Below are 18,059 nucleotides of genomic sequence, written 5' to 3' on the forward strand. Positions count from 1 at the left end.
GGGTGGTAGAAGCCAGAGCAGAGTGACAAAATGATGTTGCAACAATTAATCTCATCCAACAAGTAATAAGTGATCCTATTAGTTCATAAAAGTTTTGTTTAAAGGGGGATATTCTTTGGTATAAAGAGCTCTTGTATCTCTACAAGAATTCCACTCTTAAACACAAGATTCTCACAGAGCTATATGAGTCCCTAGTTGGTGGTCAATAAGGATTTTTGAAGACATATCATCGGGTTAAGCTAGATTTTTTTTGGGAATGGCTAAAGGTGTTTTAAAAAAATTTGTGGGTGAATGTTTGGTTTGTCAAAGAAATAAGGGGGAGACAATAAAGAAACTAGGTCTCTTGTAGCCCTTATCTATTCCTAGCTAGCATTGGGGAGAGGTATCCATGGACTTCATCACTGGGATTCCCAAATCTAAAGGTCATAATGTCATCATGGTAGTAGTTGATTGCATCACTAAATATGCGCATTTCATTGCATTATCACATCCTTTTACAAAAAGTATAGAGGCAAAATTTTTCTTGGAGAATATCCAAAATCTACATGGTACACCTAAGGTTATTATTAGTGGTTGTGACCCTATCTTTACTAGTCACTTTTGGAAAGATTTATTCTCATGTTTGGGTGCTCAATTGGCTCATAGTTCTTCATACCATCCTCAATTGGATGGGAAAATAAAGGTTGCTAATAAATTTTTGGAAGTATATCTATGTTGTTTCACTTTAGAGAAATAATCTCAATATGTAGATTGACTACCTCTTACAAAATAGTGGTACAATACTTATTTTCATAGCTCATAAAAAATGTCTCCATTTTTAGCACTTTATGGAAATTATCCTACTTCCATCACATCATCATTAATGGTGTCACCAACAGTTTAGGCAGTAGAGGACCACTTGCTTCATCAACAATAGGTACTTTTAAGACTCAAGGATAATTCAACTATGACACAAAATAGAATGAAACAACAGGCAAACCAACATCATAGTGCAAAAAATTTTGAAGTTGGGGATTGGCTCTTCTTGAGATTGAAGCCTTATAAATAAATCTCAATAAAGAAACAAAAAAATAATAATAAGTTGTCTTCAAGATAGTATGGACCTTACCAAATCATGAAAATGATTGGGAGTTTTTCCTGAAAGCTATAATTGCCACCAACAATAAAGATACATCTAGTTTTTCATGTTTCTTATTTGAATAAGGTAATTGGGAAAAATATTCCTACTCAAATAGTACTATTAGAGCATGATGAAGAAGGAATAATAATTTTGGAACCAGAGTGCATTCTTCAAACATGCATGAAGAAGTGAGGAATAGAACCCTCACCCAGTATCTCATCCAATGGAAGAATTTACTAGTTGAAGAGGCCACATGGGAGGATGAGGAGTTCATTCAAAAGAATCCACACTTGGTTAGCATTGAGGAAAATGCTTCTTTAAAGAGAGGGGGCATGCTACACCCTTAATATTGGTGTATATAGGGTTATGAATAGTCAACTTGTGGCTATCTTAATCCTTAATTAAGTCATGTTATCATAATTATTTAGGTAGATAGGTTGACTGAGGTGTTATATAAGGTTGTGTCTATTTATCCTAAGCACAATTAGGTATATATAGGAGGTTTTGAGTCTTATTTCAAGATCATATTGTGAAGTGTTTTCTCACTGGAGATATTTGGAAGTTTTCACCTTGAAGTGGCCTATTTTTTTTCAATTATTATCAAGTATTTGTAGAATATTTCATATTATCTCTTCCATTGTGAAAGTTATTTTGTTACAAAGTCATGACAAGAAGAAGATTGAAGAATGATACTATTGGAAATATAAGTTATGCAAGGTTACTAAGAGGGGAGGGGTGAATCAGGAACTGATAAAACTTTATCTTATTTCACCAATTAATTCTTCATATAATATTATGATCTAATTGCATGAACGAAAGAATGAAAGAAAATAAACATTCATAACACTTTGACTCAATATATGGTGACCTAGAAACCTTCCAATTAGAAAGTAAAACAAGGGTGGGGATGATACCCAGAAGCTTTAGTACTGTAGTATAAAGTTAATCTGTTAAGGCTTATAATTGACCACTTCAGGTGATTTTCCCTATTAGGAGAAATAAGGATTGTAAGATCCACCTTGTCAAAGGATTTACAAACATATAATGAAGTATGCACTCAGTTAGGAGATTTAGCAAAGACTATTAAGCCTACCCTATTAAAGGATTTGGCTAATGCACCTATTAGCATGAACTAGTGGCTAATCTTTGATTTGCAACTCTAATTTGCTAGTTGAGATTCCTTGCATCACCTAGTTGTGATAGATAAATATTTTCCATCCCTTATAATACTTGTAGCCTTCTTCAATTCACACTTCTTCTCATCATACACTCTTCACATATATATTCTTCTTTGAATATGATACAATGTATTACTTATATACCAATCCTAATTACAAATTACTGGATTTAGCTACAATATCAATTCCATCATAATTCACGAAGTCAGCCCAACTACTGTAACTCAGGTTTTGAAGACAAACTCGATGATGTTTTGATACTCGACAAACACTATCAATGCTCAAAAATATTTGGCACTCAATTGAACTTGAAGCTTGGTCCATACTAATCACTTCCAAGTAGCTTATACTCGGTCAATACTGTGTGACTCATTGAACTCTAAGAAAATTGGTAGCAAATGGATCACTTGGTTGACACTACATGTGTCGGTCAACACTAGGTCCAATTTGTTAACCCTGCAAGCTCAGAAAACACTATTGGACTTGGTTAACACTATAGAGCTTAGTTAACACTATGATCTTCTTCACTTGCACTGACTAGCTTGGTATCCTCTACTACACTCAATTTGAACTAAACTTTGTCTCTAAAACTTGATAAACACCATGTAGCTTGGAAAATATTGCAAACTAACTCATGTACTTGGTAGATACTATATTCTAACTACTTAGCTCAAGAACAACTAAATCACTTGGTAAACACTACAAAATGAATGATAAGGTCAATAGCAACTATACATCTCGATAGTAATGTGACCAATTGACTAACTATTGATTCACTAATAGACAAATTGAAATTTATGTCAAAAATCTCCCCCTTAGGCATTAGTGATAAATTTTTTTATCAAATAAAAAATTTGATCATTCAAAACTGTAAGTCAAAACTTCCTTTGCCATTATTCTATGTCTTCAACTCAATTTTGACTTCCATCTACTGTGGCTCAGTAACATACTCTATTTTTTTGATTTTTCAAAATTGCTTTTGTAAAGGTATTCCTTGTTTATTCATACTACACTTTACTACTCCCCCATACATACATATATATATATATATATATATATATATATATATATATATATATATATATATATATATATATATATATATATATATATATATATATATATATACACATAGTATAGTATACTTCTCCTCCTTTACATATTATATACACTACTCCCCCTTTTTGACATAAATGCCAAAGGTTTATAATATCTTTATGATAAAACCAAAATGTGACAATAATTAAAAATGTACCTTCAGAATAAGTACCATTATCTTGTCCCAATTTTTTTTTAGTACCTTGCTTGCATGCATCACAATCTAAACTTCTGCTAATAATTCCATCATGTGATCAGCTATGGAGAAGTTGTTATCATGGATGAGTGTCTTTGCATGTGCAATATGTTTAGGCAATTTATCCATGTTTTGAAGAATCACGTCTTGGATTTGTACAAGTGTGACCTAAATCTTGGCTTCTTCCTTCAAAATTTCTACCTGTAAATTAGTCATATATCTAATCTTTGAATAATGTGTAGAGTTATGGCTTGGGTTAAGTGATAGTTTATTTGTGCTTTCTTTAATGTCTTCATCTATCTTGGATAATTTTTCCTTGATATCCTTGGTGAATATAGATGTATCATTTAATTTGACAAATAATAATAGAACATTGTTAATAGATGTTTCTACTATACCAAGAATAGTAGCTAACTCTACTTGGTCTATTGCAATTTTCTATGGAACTTGTTCCAACACTCTATTCTCAAACTTCCTTTCTTCTCTTTGAAGTAGCTTCTCTTGTCCATTCATGTCTTCATTATATTTGTGGAAAATATCTGCTAATTGATCCAAAATAGGTTGTGTGCCATCAACCTCAATTCTTAGAGCATCAACAAATATGCTCTTTATATCTTCAAAGACTTGGTTTTCTTTCTTCTTTTCTTCTCTAAGCTTCTACTACTTAGCTCTCATTTTCAATAATTCACCTATGGTGTTCATTTAATCAAGAGTAAGGGTAGAGATATCCCAATTTGGAATAACTATATCCTCATCAAGATCAATAGTTTCTTTTTCTTTGCCCCTTTCTTTCAAAATAGTGGAAACAATTTGTTTCCCCTTGTCTAGGATTTCAGTACTCAGTTGAGACTCTTTCTCAACTATCACTGTACTTGCTATAGATATACTTGGAATAGAAGTAATAGTTGAAAATGATGGACTATAAATAAAATTTGAAATGACACTAACAATATGAATACCTTGTTGCTGCTCAGTCAAGCTTGATGATGGAGGACCTTACTGCCCAACAGATGTCATTGTAACATTTAGTTGAATAGATTCAAATCTTGGTTGGGTACTTGGTGTAGTAGTGTTATCCACAACTAGCTTAGTAGAAGCTATCTTTAAGCTAGATTGCACTAAGGTTGTACTCATAGAGTGAGGAAATGAGGCCATGTCTGCTATTGCAATTTTCTCTACATCAGTCTCCTCAATACCTTGTATCTCTAGAAGACTCCCTCCAATAGCTTCCTATTCTTCCTCCTCATCATCTAGATTGACATCATCAATTTTATCATCTTTTATTTCTATAAACTCTGCCTCATCTTGATCATCCTTGTCATCAACATGTACAATAAAGTCACTCAGTTGATGCTGTAGACACCTAAATTTGATTACACCACTTTGTTAATCCTATTTAGCTATCTCTAAAGGCATCATTAATTAAATCCTTATTTAATTAATCCTTTTCCATCCCCTAGATGATTAATTCAGTTAATCATCTATAGTCCTAATTGATAAATCAAATAACCTATTATTTATCAATTAAATCCTATTCTCCTATCTAATTCCAAATCCCAAATTTATTAAAATCACTTTAATAAATAAAAGCACTCAAAATCTAATAGCCCATAACTTATCCCTAACCCTTCATTTAGCCTAATCCACCCCATCCACCCATACTAACTAAGGTTAGCCACTAACTCACCCACCCTCATGAATGTCATCCACTTGCACATATGTAACATCCTTAATCTAATCCTAAACCCAAGCCCAATCCCCCCCCTAACCTTGTCACATTCCCTAAGTGAGCTTAAGACTTTCCTAAGCCAAAAAAAAGTCTCCCCTCCAAAATATCCCAACCACCAAGCCTTCATTGCTCTTACAAGGCCATCAAGACTCTTACAAACCCAATGAATGCTCTTACAAGCACTTATGAGGGCCATTTAAGGCCTTGAGCCACCTTTGTTGACTCATCCTTGCCCTTTCCTCTACCCAATGACCCTATGACATGTGTCACTCCCTGATTAGTGCATCTTAGCCTTCCATAAAATTTCATCTTTCCTTTCATCTTAGCCATCCATCCCTCAAGCCCTTAGCCTATAAATTGAACCTCCTCCCTTCAAAAAATCAATCATCCTCCATTGCAAAGTTATAATGCTATTTTGAGAGCACAAATACTACCAAAATACCATTATAATGGCAAAATCACTTCATGACTCCATTTTTCAAACCTTGTTTCACTTACTCCACCCATCCATTTGAAGATTGAAGCATAACTTGTGAGCATACATTCCTACAATCAAGGAAAAATCCATTGCATCATTGTGTTATTCCATTAGGAGCCTACCATTCTTGGTTTGCTTCCTTTTGTGGTGATAACCCTAGGTCCTATCTTAAGTGTTAGCTTGCTTAGTATTGTTGATGCTTCCATTTAATTAGTTAGTATTCAATTTGCACTACTAATCTAGGTGATATAGATGCAACTTATAAATTTTTTTCCATGTAGTTGTAGTTTCCTTCACCACATATTCAATGTCTTTCATAAATATCATACATGTGTTGAATTTAAGAGTGAACTTATCTTTATTTTTCTTCAATGATTCCTTCATCTCCTTATTACTGAGACTTGGCATCAGATGTGTTGAGGTCTATTCATAGATATCCTTGATAGTCTTTTGTGCATTTTCCCATCTTGGCTTTATTACCTACATAATTTCATTGGGAATTTGTTGAGCAAGCTGATCTGGTGAATATTCAATTTGCTTAATTTTGACATAATCATGTCCTCAATCTAATTTTTCTCATTTGCATTCTTGGTTTCATATCTGAGGGATTTGAAATTTTCCATGCCAGCTCCTTCTTCCATTTTCTTTATTTTTCTTGAAGTGTAGGTGGATCTCTTTTGAAGATTATTTGGCCAGCTTCATCTTCACCTAACTTAAGTTTCTTCCTTGACTTGGCTTCCCTTCTAGTGAATACAATAGGAGATGACTTGGTAGGTTTGGTTATGATAACCTTTTCTTTCTTCTTGAGAGGCTCTTCTTCCTAATCCTCTGCATCATCATCTTCTATGTCATCACCTTTTCCCTCAGTAAGCATTAGAGTAGAACTTTCTTGCCTTATGACTTTTATTATCTTCTCTACTCTTTTCCTTCCTTTTTTAACCACTTGAGATAGCTTAATTTCAAGCTCTATTCTTGCTTTAGCTTCATCATATGTGCCAAAGCATGTAGCCTTAGGATCCACAGGCTCATTTGGTAGAGCCTCTATGATGTCTTTAGTATCATCAATGTTAGCCTCATACTTTAGAGGCTTAACCCATGCCACTCTAGGTCTAACTGCCTAAATATATACTTTGTCACTATCCACCATGAAACATATATCATCTTTGTAATCTTCAATAAGTTTCTTAGGGATCCTATATCTATTATTCATCTTTTCTTTGAATTTTTCAAAGTAGTTGTCTATGATACTTTCAAAAGTTTCACCCATCTCTACTATATACTCATTAATTTGATACAAAATAGGAACATTTTCCTCCATACTACTGTATGTTTGGAAAGGAACAATTTATGAACAAAGAAGAATAAACACGTTAGAAGAGATTTGGACTTACATGGATTATTCTTTGATCCTCTAATGCTCTCCATATTCTTGTTGAATTGATTCAACAATAACTTGACAAGGTTAAAGAATAGGTTATTCTTCACAACCTTGTAAGCGAGATCGAAAAATTCACATGATACACTATTTAATCTACTTGAACTATAAATCTTATGTGCAATGATATGAATGCCAAATTTCAATTCCATGTCAATTACACTACTAATTTTCATTCCTCTTCCATCCCACTCAGAAAGAGTTTGATTTTCTAGTTCTACCTGACCTAGAGTTTTAGTTATCTTCACTTTATTAAGCATTGAGAGTCTACTGATTCTATGAATTATTTTCTTGGTTATCTAAATAGGTTTCTCCAACCATAACTATCCATTATGTACATAAATTAGAAAATATCTCATCCATTTGACCTAGAAGTCTCTTGGCATATGAGAGATATGAGTCAAGCTCTTGGTTTCCAAATGTTGATGTTTGAGTTTCACTGCACCATCCACACACAATTCCCTAAATGCCTCATTCATTTCTAGGGTTCTATGTTCTTGGATTGAGTAGTGATAAAAAGGATAGATTTCATGCATGAGTAATACCTTAGGTAGAATTTGAGATTTTGCACCAACTGGGTTAAGTGCATCTGCAATCGCTAGACTCAACTTGAAGTTTGGTGCCTTGTAATCAACTCCACAAACCAACATTTTAGACCCTTTCTTTTCTTTGCTACTCAAAGATGCCATGTTTGGTAGGGTTTTTGTAAACTTCAAAAATTCTCTAACAACAAATGATCAATTCACTCAGGGGCTCTAAAATCATTTTACACTAATAGCTCTAGAAATTTATGGTAAAACAATGTCTTCGATTTCTTACTTTTAACAAATTTCCCTGGATCAATCGCTATTAATGTTTTGTACTTCACATTCACTCAGTGATAAGATGTCTTCCACTTAGTTTAGTCTTTAATGCTTAGAAGACATCTACAACTCGGTAAAGTCACCATCACTTGGTAGGAACTATCAACTTGAGTCTGCAATAATATGTAGCCTAACCTTGCTTGACAAGGTCTTTTTCTTTACATCATGCTCAATGATCCTTGTGCATCTTGAATGTTGATTGGATCATTCTTTTTTCTAGTTAGAACTAATGTTAGATTACTTCTTTTAAATCATAGTTCCAATGATCTCCATAGGAAACTAAATTGAAGTGTTTGGACCACCCAAATCATTGACTTGGGTGTCATTCACTTCATGATCTTGGTTTGCATTCTCTGGATATTTTGGTACCCATTGTTGCATCATTTACTTTCTAATATTGTCAACTTTGGCTTTCTTTTCATCTTTAATTCTACCTATGTTCATATAATTCTTGGTAAGATGTCCAAGTTTTGTACGGATAAACCATCTTTTAGTAGTGTCTCTTTTTCTCATATGATGTTTCACACAATTTTCTCCAATGTACCTAAATTCACCATAGTGGTGACATCTGCACCATGTATTGTAATCTCATCCAAATATTTCTTTCACAATTTGTTCTACTAGGTTCCATTGCTTGGTTTTGCATTCTGAAGATTTTTTTGGTAAAGAAATTGTTCTTTTTTATTTAAATCTTAGATACCCAAATTTGTGAACAATATCTGGTTACAACAGTTGGAAATTTGCTTCTAAAAAGACTAACTTTCCTTTGAATTATTAGGTACAACTCCCTATTGTAGGTTTTATATGAATTATGTTTTTTATAAATCTAAAGTGGGGTATGTTCTTAACTTGAGAATAGGAGAGGTAAACCGAGCCAAACCTGCACATGATTTTAACTCACGGAAGAAATGATTTTAGAAGATTAATTATGTCTATGAACTCACACATCTTCTGAACTCATAAGACTTAACAATTCAATGGTGCATAGTAACTGATACTAAACTAATTTAGAGGAAACTAATTACAGAGAAAGAAAGATTAACTTGAAGTAAAATAGCTAAAGGATCTCTCTTGAACCTACGATGATAGTACTTATCATATTCAATTTGCTCTCTCAAAATAGGGGAATGAAGCTATGTTCATTCCTTGTTTTAATTTAGATAGAAGAGAAGACTTACAATTTGTATGCTAAAGAAAGTTACCTATTGGGAGTATGAATCAACAAAAAAACATTAGTTTAAATCACATATGCATCAAGTACTTATAAAGATAATAGAACTAACCAATGCTTGCTTGAGTTTTGTGACTCATAGCAACCAACAAACCAAATCCTCAAGCAACCTCAAATAGCTCAATAAAGGCACCCATAAGAGGTCTTGTTGGTGTGTTAATATTGGAGGTATGTTTGGTGTGCTCTCCCAAACACAACTATGTGATTGAATCTCCTGAATGGTGAATGTAAAAATGTGAGTGATGAAACATGAACCTATGCTATATGAGATGAAGAACACCTCAAACAATGGCTATGGAGGAAGCCATGTTTGAAGGAATTCAAGGATGTGGAGATGGAATGCAATAAAGAAAATTAAGCTAATGTACAAGCTAAGCTAATATGCAAGTGGAATGAAGATCTAAATGCAAGAATAAGCTAAATGTAACAATGCAAATGCAATCTAAAATCAGCTACCAAGGGTTGGTATGCAACATGAAATCACTATGAAAACTCAAACTAGCATGATAACACTATGAAAGCTCAAAAATCAAACTAACATGATAATAATGCATGTGGAGGAGATGAAAAATTCTTGACACAAGGGCTCTATTTATAGGCTTGAGAGAGACCCTGGGTGGGGTGGCATCTATGTGGCATCCACATAGTGCCACAAGGAGACACATAAGTAAGCCATGCAAGTGGTCAACATTCAAAGTTTGCTCACACATGTGTGACCAAACTTGAAAAGAGGAGTGGGCGACAAAGCTTGCAAGAGGGAGTGGTCTCACACATGTTTGAGTACACACTTAGGCTTAAGGAAGGATTAGCAAGATGATTAAGGGTAATTAAGTGGGATTAAAGGGTGGGTGGATAGGCTTAAGAGGATGAAAGTGATGGGTGTAGGTTAGGCTTTAGGTTAGGTTTAAGATTAAATTAAACAAAATTTAATTTAATCGTAGGTTTAGAGGAATCAATGAGATGGAGGGATTTAAATAAATAGAATTTATTTAAAAGGGGAATAATGGAGGATCATGTATTAAATCAATTTAACACATTAAGGTTGGAGGTATTTAAATTAAATTTAAATACCTTAGGAAAATGAACCTATTTAATTAAATAGGTAGAAGAATATGAAAAATATAATTAATTATAATGTCAAGAGAAATATTAAATAAATTAATATAGTGTTTAGGACAATTTTAAATGTCTACATTTTTCTCCTCTTTGATGTGATGTTGGGACAACATCATATCAAAGAAAAGAAAATATAAGTTGCTCCAGAGAAGGTAGGAGTCCTAAGAGTAACGACAGAGGAGAAGGGTGCCCCCTCGAGGAAACGAGGTGAAAAAGGAAATTTTTTTTTGCCCCATTTTCTCAAAAATAGACACAAGAAGGGAAAGGGAAGGAAAAAGGCTTAAAGAAAGGCCTTGCATGACTTGTTGGTAAGCTCATAATGAAGTAGGGTGAATTGGATAACGATTAATCGAAATGCAACTTAACTACATGAATGCATGAGATTTAGTTGTGTTCATATGGGAGAGCACACCTTAGTTTGATATTGCAAGAGGAGTTATGCATGAAATGCTATAGTAGCATAGATGACAAAATTCCTTTGTGTGGACTAGACTCTCAACACAATAGATGTAGGTTTCAAAGTTGTGATAGAACAAATGGCATGTACACACTGGAGAGGTTTGGGCACATTCAAAGTCTTGTTAGGGATCATGGTGGAAAGTGTGCTAACTCGTTGCCCCCAGTGAGCAATGCATAAATATAACTCAAAAACCAACAGAGATGTGTTAAAGAATCATGAAAATAGATCATATCACAAAATGACCCATGTAATTAGATTAAGGCATTCAAATGATACTAAGATATTGAAGATCGAGGCACACATGGGGAGGATATCACTAACACACAAAGATAAAATCAACAAAAAGGCCTTATGATGAAGGAGTCATTCAGTTCATAGTGCTTGTCATGAACCTGATTCTGATAGTGAAATTTTAAAGCCTGTGTAGGAAGGATTCATCCTAGAAGGAAAAAATTGATTGTTTGATTGAATTGTATTGAAATTTTTGTGATTGTTCACTAGTAATAGTGTGAAAGGAACAAGGTTCTCGAATCATTTAGTGTTACTGTGAATTTGTGTAAGTTTGTTTGCAATCACTACTTGATAAGCTCAGTTTGATGGGTGAAGCTCAGTGTCATGAGACAAATAGGAAAAATTGGATAAGAGATTATAAGCTAACAGATGAATTGAATTGGAATGGAAGAGGAGTGCAAGAGAGAAAGTGATAAATGTTCTGTAGAGGAAAGTGTGTTTAATGGAAGACTAGAAATTCGATCAAGCTATATGCAAATAGATGGAAAAAAGAAGGAATTGATTATGGAAATGATTTGAATGAATTGATTGAATGGATTGGAAGAAGTAAAAAAATTGATGGAAGGTGGAATGGATTAGAACCAATGACAAAGGATAACCAAGGGATGGTAAATGGAGGAAAAGCAATGTGAGTTGGTGGATGAAAGGAATGGTGAAAGGATATGAGGGAAAATGCAGAGCCAAGGACCATGTTTCAAAGCAGTCCAAATGCCCCATACCAAGGATAGGAAAATGGAATAAAATATGGTGGGAAAGGATGCATGAAAATGGAAAGATGGTATAAAGTCTAGTGTATGGAGAAAGAGAAGGCATGCGTTCTTCCAAAGCATGTATGAACATTTTGTTATTGTGCCTCTAATAGTGATCACAAGCATGGGTATGAAAGTGGAATGAAGAGGGGATATGGAAAGGAGGGTATGAAAAAGGGATAATTATATGGATAGAGTGTGGGATATAAAGTGGATGGGATGGAGAGGATAGCCAAGATCAAGGACATATGAAAGAAGGTGGAAGTATGTAGGTGTATGGATGGAAAATGGATGAATGAACATGACAAGGGCTATGGGATGCAAGATATGGATAGCATGTCAAGATCAAAGATATGAAAGGATGATGGAATTATGTAGGATAATGGATGGGCATGGTAAGTGCATATGGATGGATGAAAGGAAAGTGAAAGTCAAGATCAAAGATAGAAAAGGATTGTGAATGGTAGATGGAAGTATGAAAGATATGTATGGAAGTGTGGTATGGATGGAGCTTTCCCCCAATGTAGAGTGCAAGTGGAGGAGGAAAAGTGAATGGATGATAAGTGGAATTGGAAGGTAATGGATACATGATATGAAAATGAAGGGAGGACTCAAGCATCTAGTTACATGAATGGTATCCCTTGATATTTATGTCTCTTTCTTTGTTATTTTCAAGAAATTTGTATTAGTTTCTCATAGATGTTGGTAGGGTAGTGAATGGAGGACAATTAATTATGAAATTTTTTGGATTAAGGGGGTGGAGTGGGTGGGAGGAAGACAAGGTTGATGGATGCTAGGTTGGAAGACTTGTGAATGAATGGATGAAGGAAGCGAAAAGATCGTCATTGGCACACCTTTTGAAGGGTGATGGAAAGGAGGAAATTTCAAAGGAGAGAGTTTGAATTTTGGGATATAGGGACCCAAAATGGATGAAGGAGACAATGGATTTGGGATGGTGCATTTGGGTATATAAGGACCCAAAATGGATTTGGAAAATGGAAGCTTGAATGATTTATGAATGAAGGAAGCCTTTGGGTTAGCAGAATTGGATGTCATTTGGAATCTTTCTTTGAGATTCATTGCTACATTAAGGAGCTTTGGGATCCACAAAATTTTTTCATTTTGGATTTTTAGCCTTTGTGGCCTTTTGATTTTGCTTTGGATCATATTTGTCTTTTCTTGGACATGTCTTTTAGAGGGGACATGTTGATCCTTGGATTTTTGTAGATTTTTAGCTTTATTCTCTTTTTCTTTGGCATCCAATTTGCTTCCATTGGCCATGGTATGGGTGGATGAAGATAAATGGGGTGGAGAGTGTATGTATGGTGAACATTGGAAGGAATTCAAGGATGTGTGCCTTTGTTGATCTTGACTAGGACCATGAGGGGATGAAGTGGAAAACATGGATATGGTGGATGGATGTATGTAAGGACCCAAAATGGATGGAAGGGATGAAGGGCTTGGCTTTGGAACATAAGGACCAAAAATGGATGGAAGGGAGGAAGTAATTGGAATATGGATATAAGGCCCCAAAATAGACTTGGAAGATGGATGATTGGAACGTTTGGGTTTGGAAGGAGTGGAAGGTGTACCAAAGTCTTGAGACATTATTTTTTCCATGGGATACTTATTATTTTCAACACAAGATATGAGTCCATGTATATGGGGTTCATGAGTGGATTGGATAGGTGGGATAGGATCATGTGGAGGATTAGGATCACGAGGGGGAATTATTAGGGGTAATAGGATCTTGAGATGGAGTGGGATCATGAAATGCAAATGAAGGGGTACTTTGATCTTGACATAAAAGAGGATCATGTAGTAGAATAAGTGGATCATGAGATCAAATAGAATCATAAGATGGAGTGGAGGGGATGGAACCATGAGATGGAGTGATTTGATCTTGACATGGAGGAGTATTAGTGGATGGAGTGGAAGAAATTTATTCATGAAATGGAGGATCTATGGAGGCTAACTCTTGAGATGGAATGGAATCAGTAATGTGTGTGGTACATGGAATGTTGTGATCTTCATTAGGAAGGGAATCATGAGATGGACTAAGAGGGATAAATGAATCTTGAGGGATAAAGGGATGATGGGATGGAGAAATGCTCAGATCTAGAGGAGAAGAGTAATCTATAATGTCATGCTTTGGAGGAGGGTCTTGATATGGAAGTGAGGGTATGACTTTGGGAAATTGGATTGCTTCATTTTAAATTTTACACTTGGACAAGAAATTGCATGAGAAAAAATCATTATGAGGTGGGGATGATGTTGTTGGAGGATTAGGATTATGTGAAGTTGGAACTATGAGTAGGGGATGGGGATGATAGCTTTTGACATTACACTTAAAGTATGGGGAATTGCATGGAGGATGGGGGTTGGATGGGACATGAGGACTATGATCTTCGAAACATAGGGGAGTAGGACATATGGCATGGAAGGTGGAATTTTTCTAATCATTTTCTAGGCTCAAGATATAATTCTTTAGTACCTCAATTTCTTTGGCCATGGCATTTCTTCTTGAGGTATTGTGTGGGCTATGAATGGAATCGTATGTGGTTAAAGGATAATGATGTGGATTTCCCTTGTCAAAGGTAGAAGAATAATGAACATGAGATGAATTAGAGTTGGATATGAAGTTATGAGGATGGATTTGATATCTAGGTTGAAAGGGAGGCAAAACTCCATATTTTCTTTGAAGATCATCAACCATTTGATTAAGCCAATTTGGATCCATAGATGTTAGATGAAGAGTGACGAGAGATTTGATGATGGATGGAATAAGAACTTGGGACTAGGAGCAATTTTGGACTTTACATTGATTTGATTTGAAATGGATTGGACTTGATATTGATTTGATTGAATTTGATTTGATTTGATAGTGAATTTGATTGGATTTAATATGAGTTGATGTGATTTGATTGGATATTGGATGAAGGTTTGATATAGCTTTGATAAAAACCTTATGATATTGCAAACAAGTGAATGTTGGATTTGAATTAAAGTCCGATGTTCATGACAATGCTCCTATGTCTGAAGTAGAAGATGTGATGCAAAGGTGAATTAGAAGAAGATGTGAATGAAATTAGAAAGATTGATTATGGATGAAGATTTAAATGGATTGAATTAATAATTAATTAGAAATTACTAAATTTGACAAGGAATTGGATTAGAAGGATGATGATTTGAAGGATTGAATTAAGCATGAACTATGAGATTCGCTGAGGAAATTGGATCTTGATGTGGATTATGAATCATGATTAGGATGGAGATTATGAATTAGATTGAATGATTAGGAAGACAAGGAAATGATTTGGATGAATAGAGATGATTGAGACTTCAAGGAATGATTTGAATGATGAAGACAAGAGATGTATGAGGGTGATGAATTTGATGGAAAGAAGAAGTCACATAGAATTGATGTGGACAACTTGACTAAGAGGACTTAGACAAAGACTTGTTTTTGTTGTTTTTCTTTATTTTTTTGATTTTTGAACTTTTATGAATTTTTTTGGATTTTTATGTTTTATGATGTTTTTGGCTTTTTCAAATTTGAGATGCAAAATCAAACAATGAAATATATACAAGGCAAGTGTAGCCGGTGTGTCCCATTCAATTGGGGAGGGTTTTAAACACTCAAACATGTCAAACACACCAACAATCCTATAAGGTTTCAACTAGGATGTACAAGGATCAACTAAAGGATGTCCTTGATATATGCAAGGTATGTGAGGCCCAAATATATAGATGAAAGAAAATAATTCCACATAGCCAGGGGGAGATGATAACCAAATATCCTCCTTCACTTCCCAAAGGTATAAAGTTCTTTGGGGCTTAGCCAAGAGTGACAAGATTTTACTTCCAAGAGAGGTGTCTTTTGATTCACCTCCAAATTTTTATACTCTCCTAGAAAACTAGAGTTGAGGTCATCCCAAGCGGTGATAAAATCCTCAAGCAGGCCTCATAAAAAGATAAAAATAAGACCACTTATTTCTTGTGCACCCAAGATCACCCGAAGGCACGAGGGGAGAGAATACGTAAGTGGCCTCAAGGTTTAAAAGAAACGTATTCTTTCCCAATGATGCTTTATGTTTTGTAATATACTTTGAAGACACATGTTTTTATAGCATACAATGTTCTTTCCAAGTTGAAATCGTCCTCAAAATAAATGAAAAGGACAAATTCATCAACAAGAAGTAAATCAAGCGTGTGCATAAGCAAATTGCTGAAAATGAAATAAATTTCCTTTAAGGCATTCAAGAGTATGTGAATTCATTTTAAGCACCAATTCCAAATGTTTGCTAGCCTAAGCATTAATGTCAATTCTGTTAAGGCATTCAAGAGTGTGTGAATTTATTTTAAGCACCAATTCTAAATATTTGCTAGCCTAAACATGCATGTCCATTTTCTTAAGGCATGCAAGATTGTGTTTGACTAATTTAAACATGCATTCCAATGAAAAAATTATTCATTCCTTAATGGTATTCAAGAGTGTATTTTAACAACATTCATCCAAATAAAAGGTTTTGTTTAATTGATTATGCATTCAAGATTGGATTTACTTGTTTTATGTTTAGCCATTCATAAGTGTGTTTGATTTATCTCATTAAGTGCAACATTCATTTAAAGACAAATGGTTAAGCATTCAAGTTCATTCCCAAGAGCAATAAAACATTAAGCAAAACTTGCAAGAAAACATGGTTAAGTGTTTCTAAAATGCTCCAATCTACAAGAAAAAACAAACTCGATAAGCCTTACAAAAAAAACTCTCCAAAATGAAGGCTTTACTATGAGAAAATTTATTTTAACTTTTTAAATTATTTTTTCTATATGTAAATATTCTTAGAATGGCCTCAATCCTATGGAACCACCAAAAGTCAAAATTTGATTTATAATTTTTTTTTTTTAAATTAATTTTTTTTAATAAATAAATTGTAGATGACAAAATGTAGGCAAAGATGATAGAATGCAGAGACAACAAAACTCAGAGATGACAGAATAAAAAGAAGTGTGATATACCTAATACTTAGACTTGCAAATCGCAGATGACAGAGTAGAGATCAGAGATGCCAAAATATGTAGACGATAGAAGTCAGAGATGACAAAACTTGCAGACAACAAAACTAAGAGTTGCCAAAAAATTGTAGATGCCAAAATAGAAGGTCGTCAAAAAAATGTAGATGATAGTCTACACAAGAGATGCCAATTAAGATGCAGAGATGATAGTTTATAAAAAAGACTAATTTTCAGTCACCTATAATGTAAACGACAGAACAAGTTAAACTATGGAGATGATAGTTTAGTAGGCATAGAGGCTAAAACATCAGAGATGACAAAACAAAAAAATAATAATTTTTTTTTGATAATTTTTGTGAGTTGAGCAGAGATGCCAATTTGTACAAATGCTAATCTATGGAGATGACGGTTCACAAACGAAACTGCATCTAGTGCAGATGACAATGCACAGATTTTGGTGAGAAATTATAGTTTCTTAACAAATTTTTGAAAAGAAAATAGGGATGTGGGTCCCACTAAGTGTGCCAAAATGTATGCTAAAGAAAGTGACCTATTGGGAGTATGAATCAACAAACAAACATTAGTTTAAATCACATATGCATCAAGTACTTATCAAGACAAAAGAACTAACCAATGCTTGCTTGAGTTTTGCAATTGATAGCAATCAACAAACCAAATACTCAAGCAACCTCAAATAGCTCAACAAAGGCACCCATAAGAGGCTTTGTTGGTGTGTTAAGATTGGAGGTATGTTTAGTGTGCTCTCCCAAACACAACTATGTGATTGAATCTCCTGAATGGTGAATTTACAAATGTGAGTGATGAAACATGAATGTATGCTATATGAGATGAAGAACACCTCAAACAATGGCTATGGAGAAAGCCACATTTGAAGGCATTCAAGGATGTGGAGATGAAATTCAATAAATAAAACTAAGCTAACGTGAAAGCTAAGCTAATATGCAAGTTAAATGAAGATCTAAATGCAAGCATAAGCTAAATGTAACAATGCAAATGCAATCTAAAATCAGCTACCAAGGGTTAGTATGCAACATGAAATCACTATGAAAACTCAAACTAGCATGATAACACTATG

Source organism: Cupressus sempervirens, chromosome 1 (genome assembly GCF_028749045.1).
Source record: "Cupressus sempervirens isolate cs-2001-9-10 chromosome 1, ASM2874904v1, whole genome shotgun sequence".
Classification (NCBI taxonomy): domain Eukaryota; kingdom Viridiplantae; phylum Streptophyta; class Pinopsida; order Cupressales; family Cupressaceae; genus Cupressus; species Cupressus sempervirens.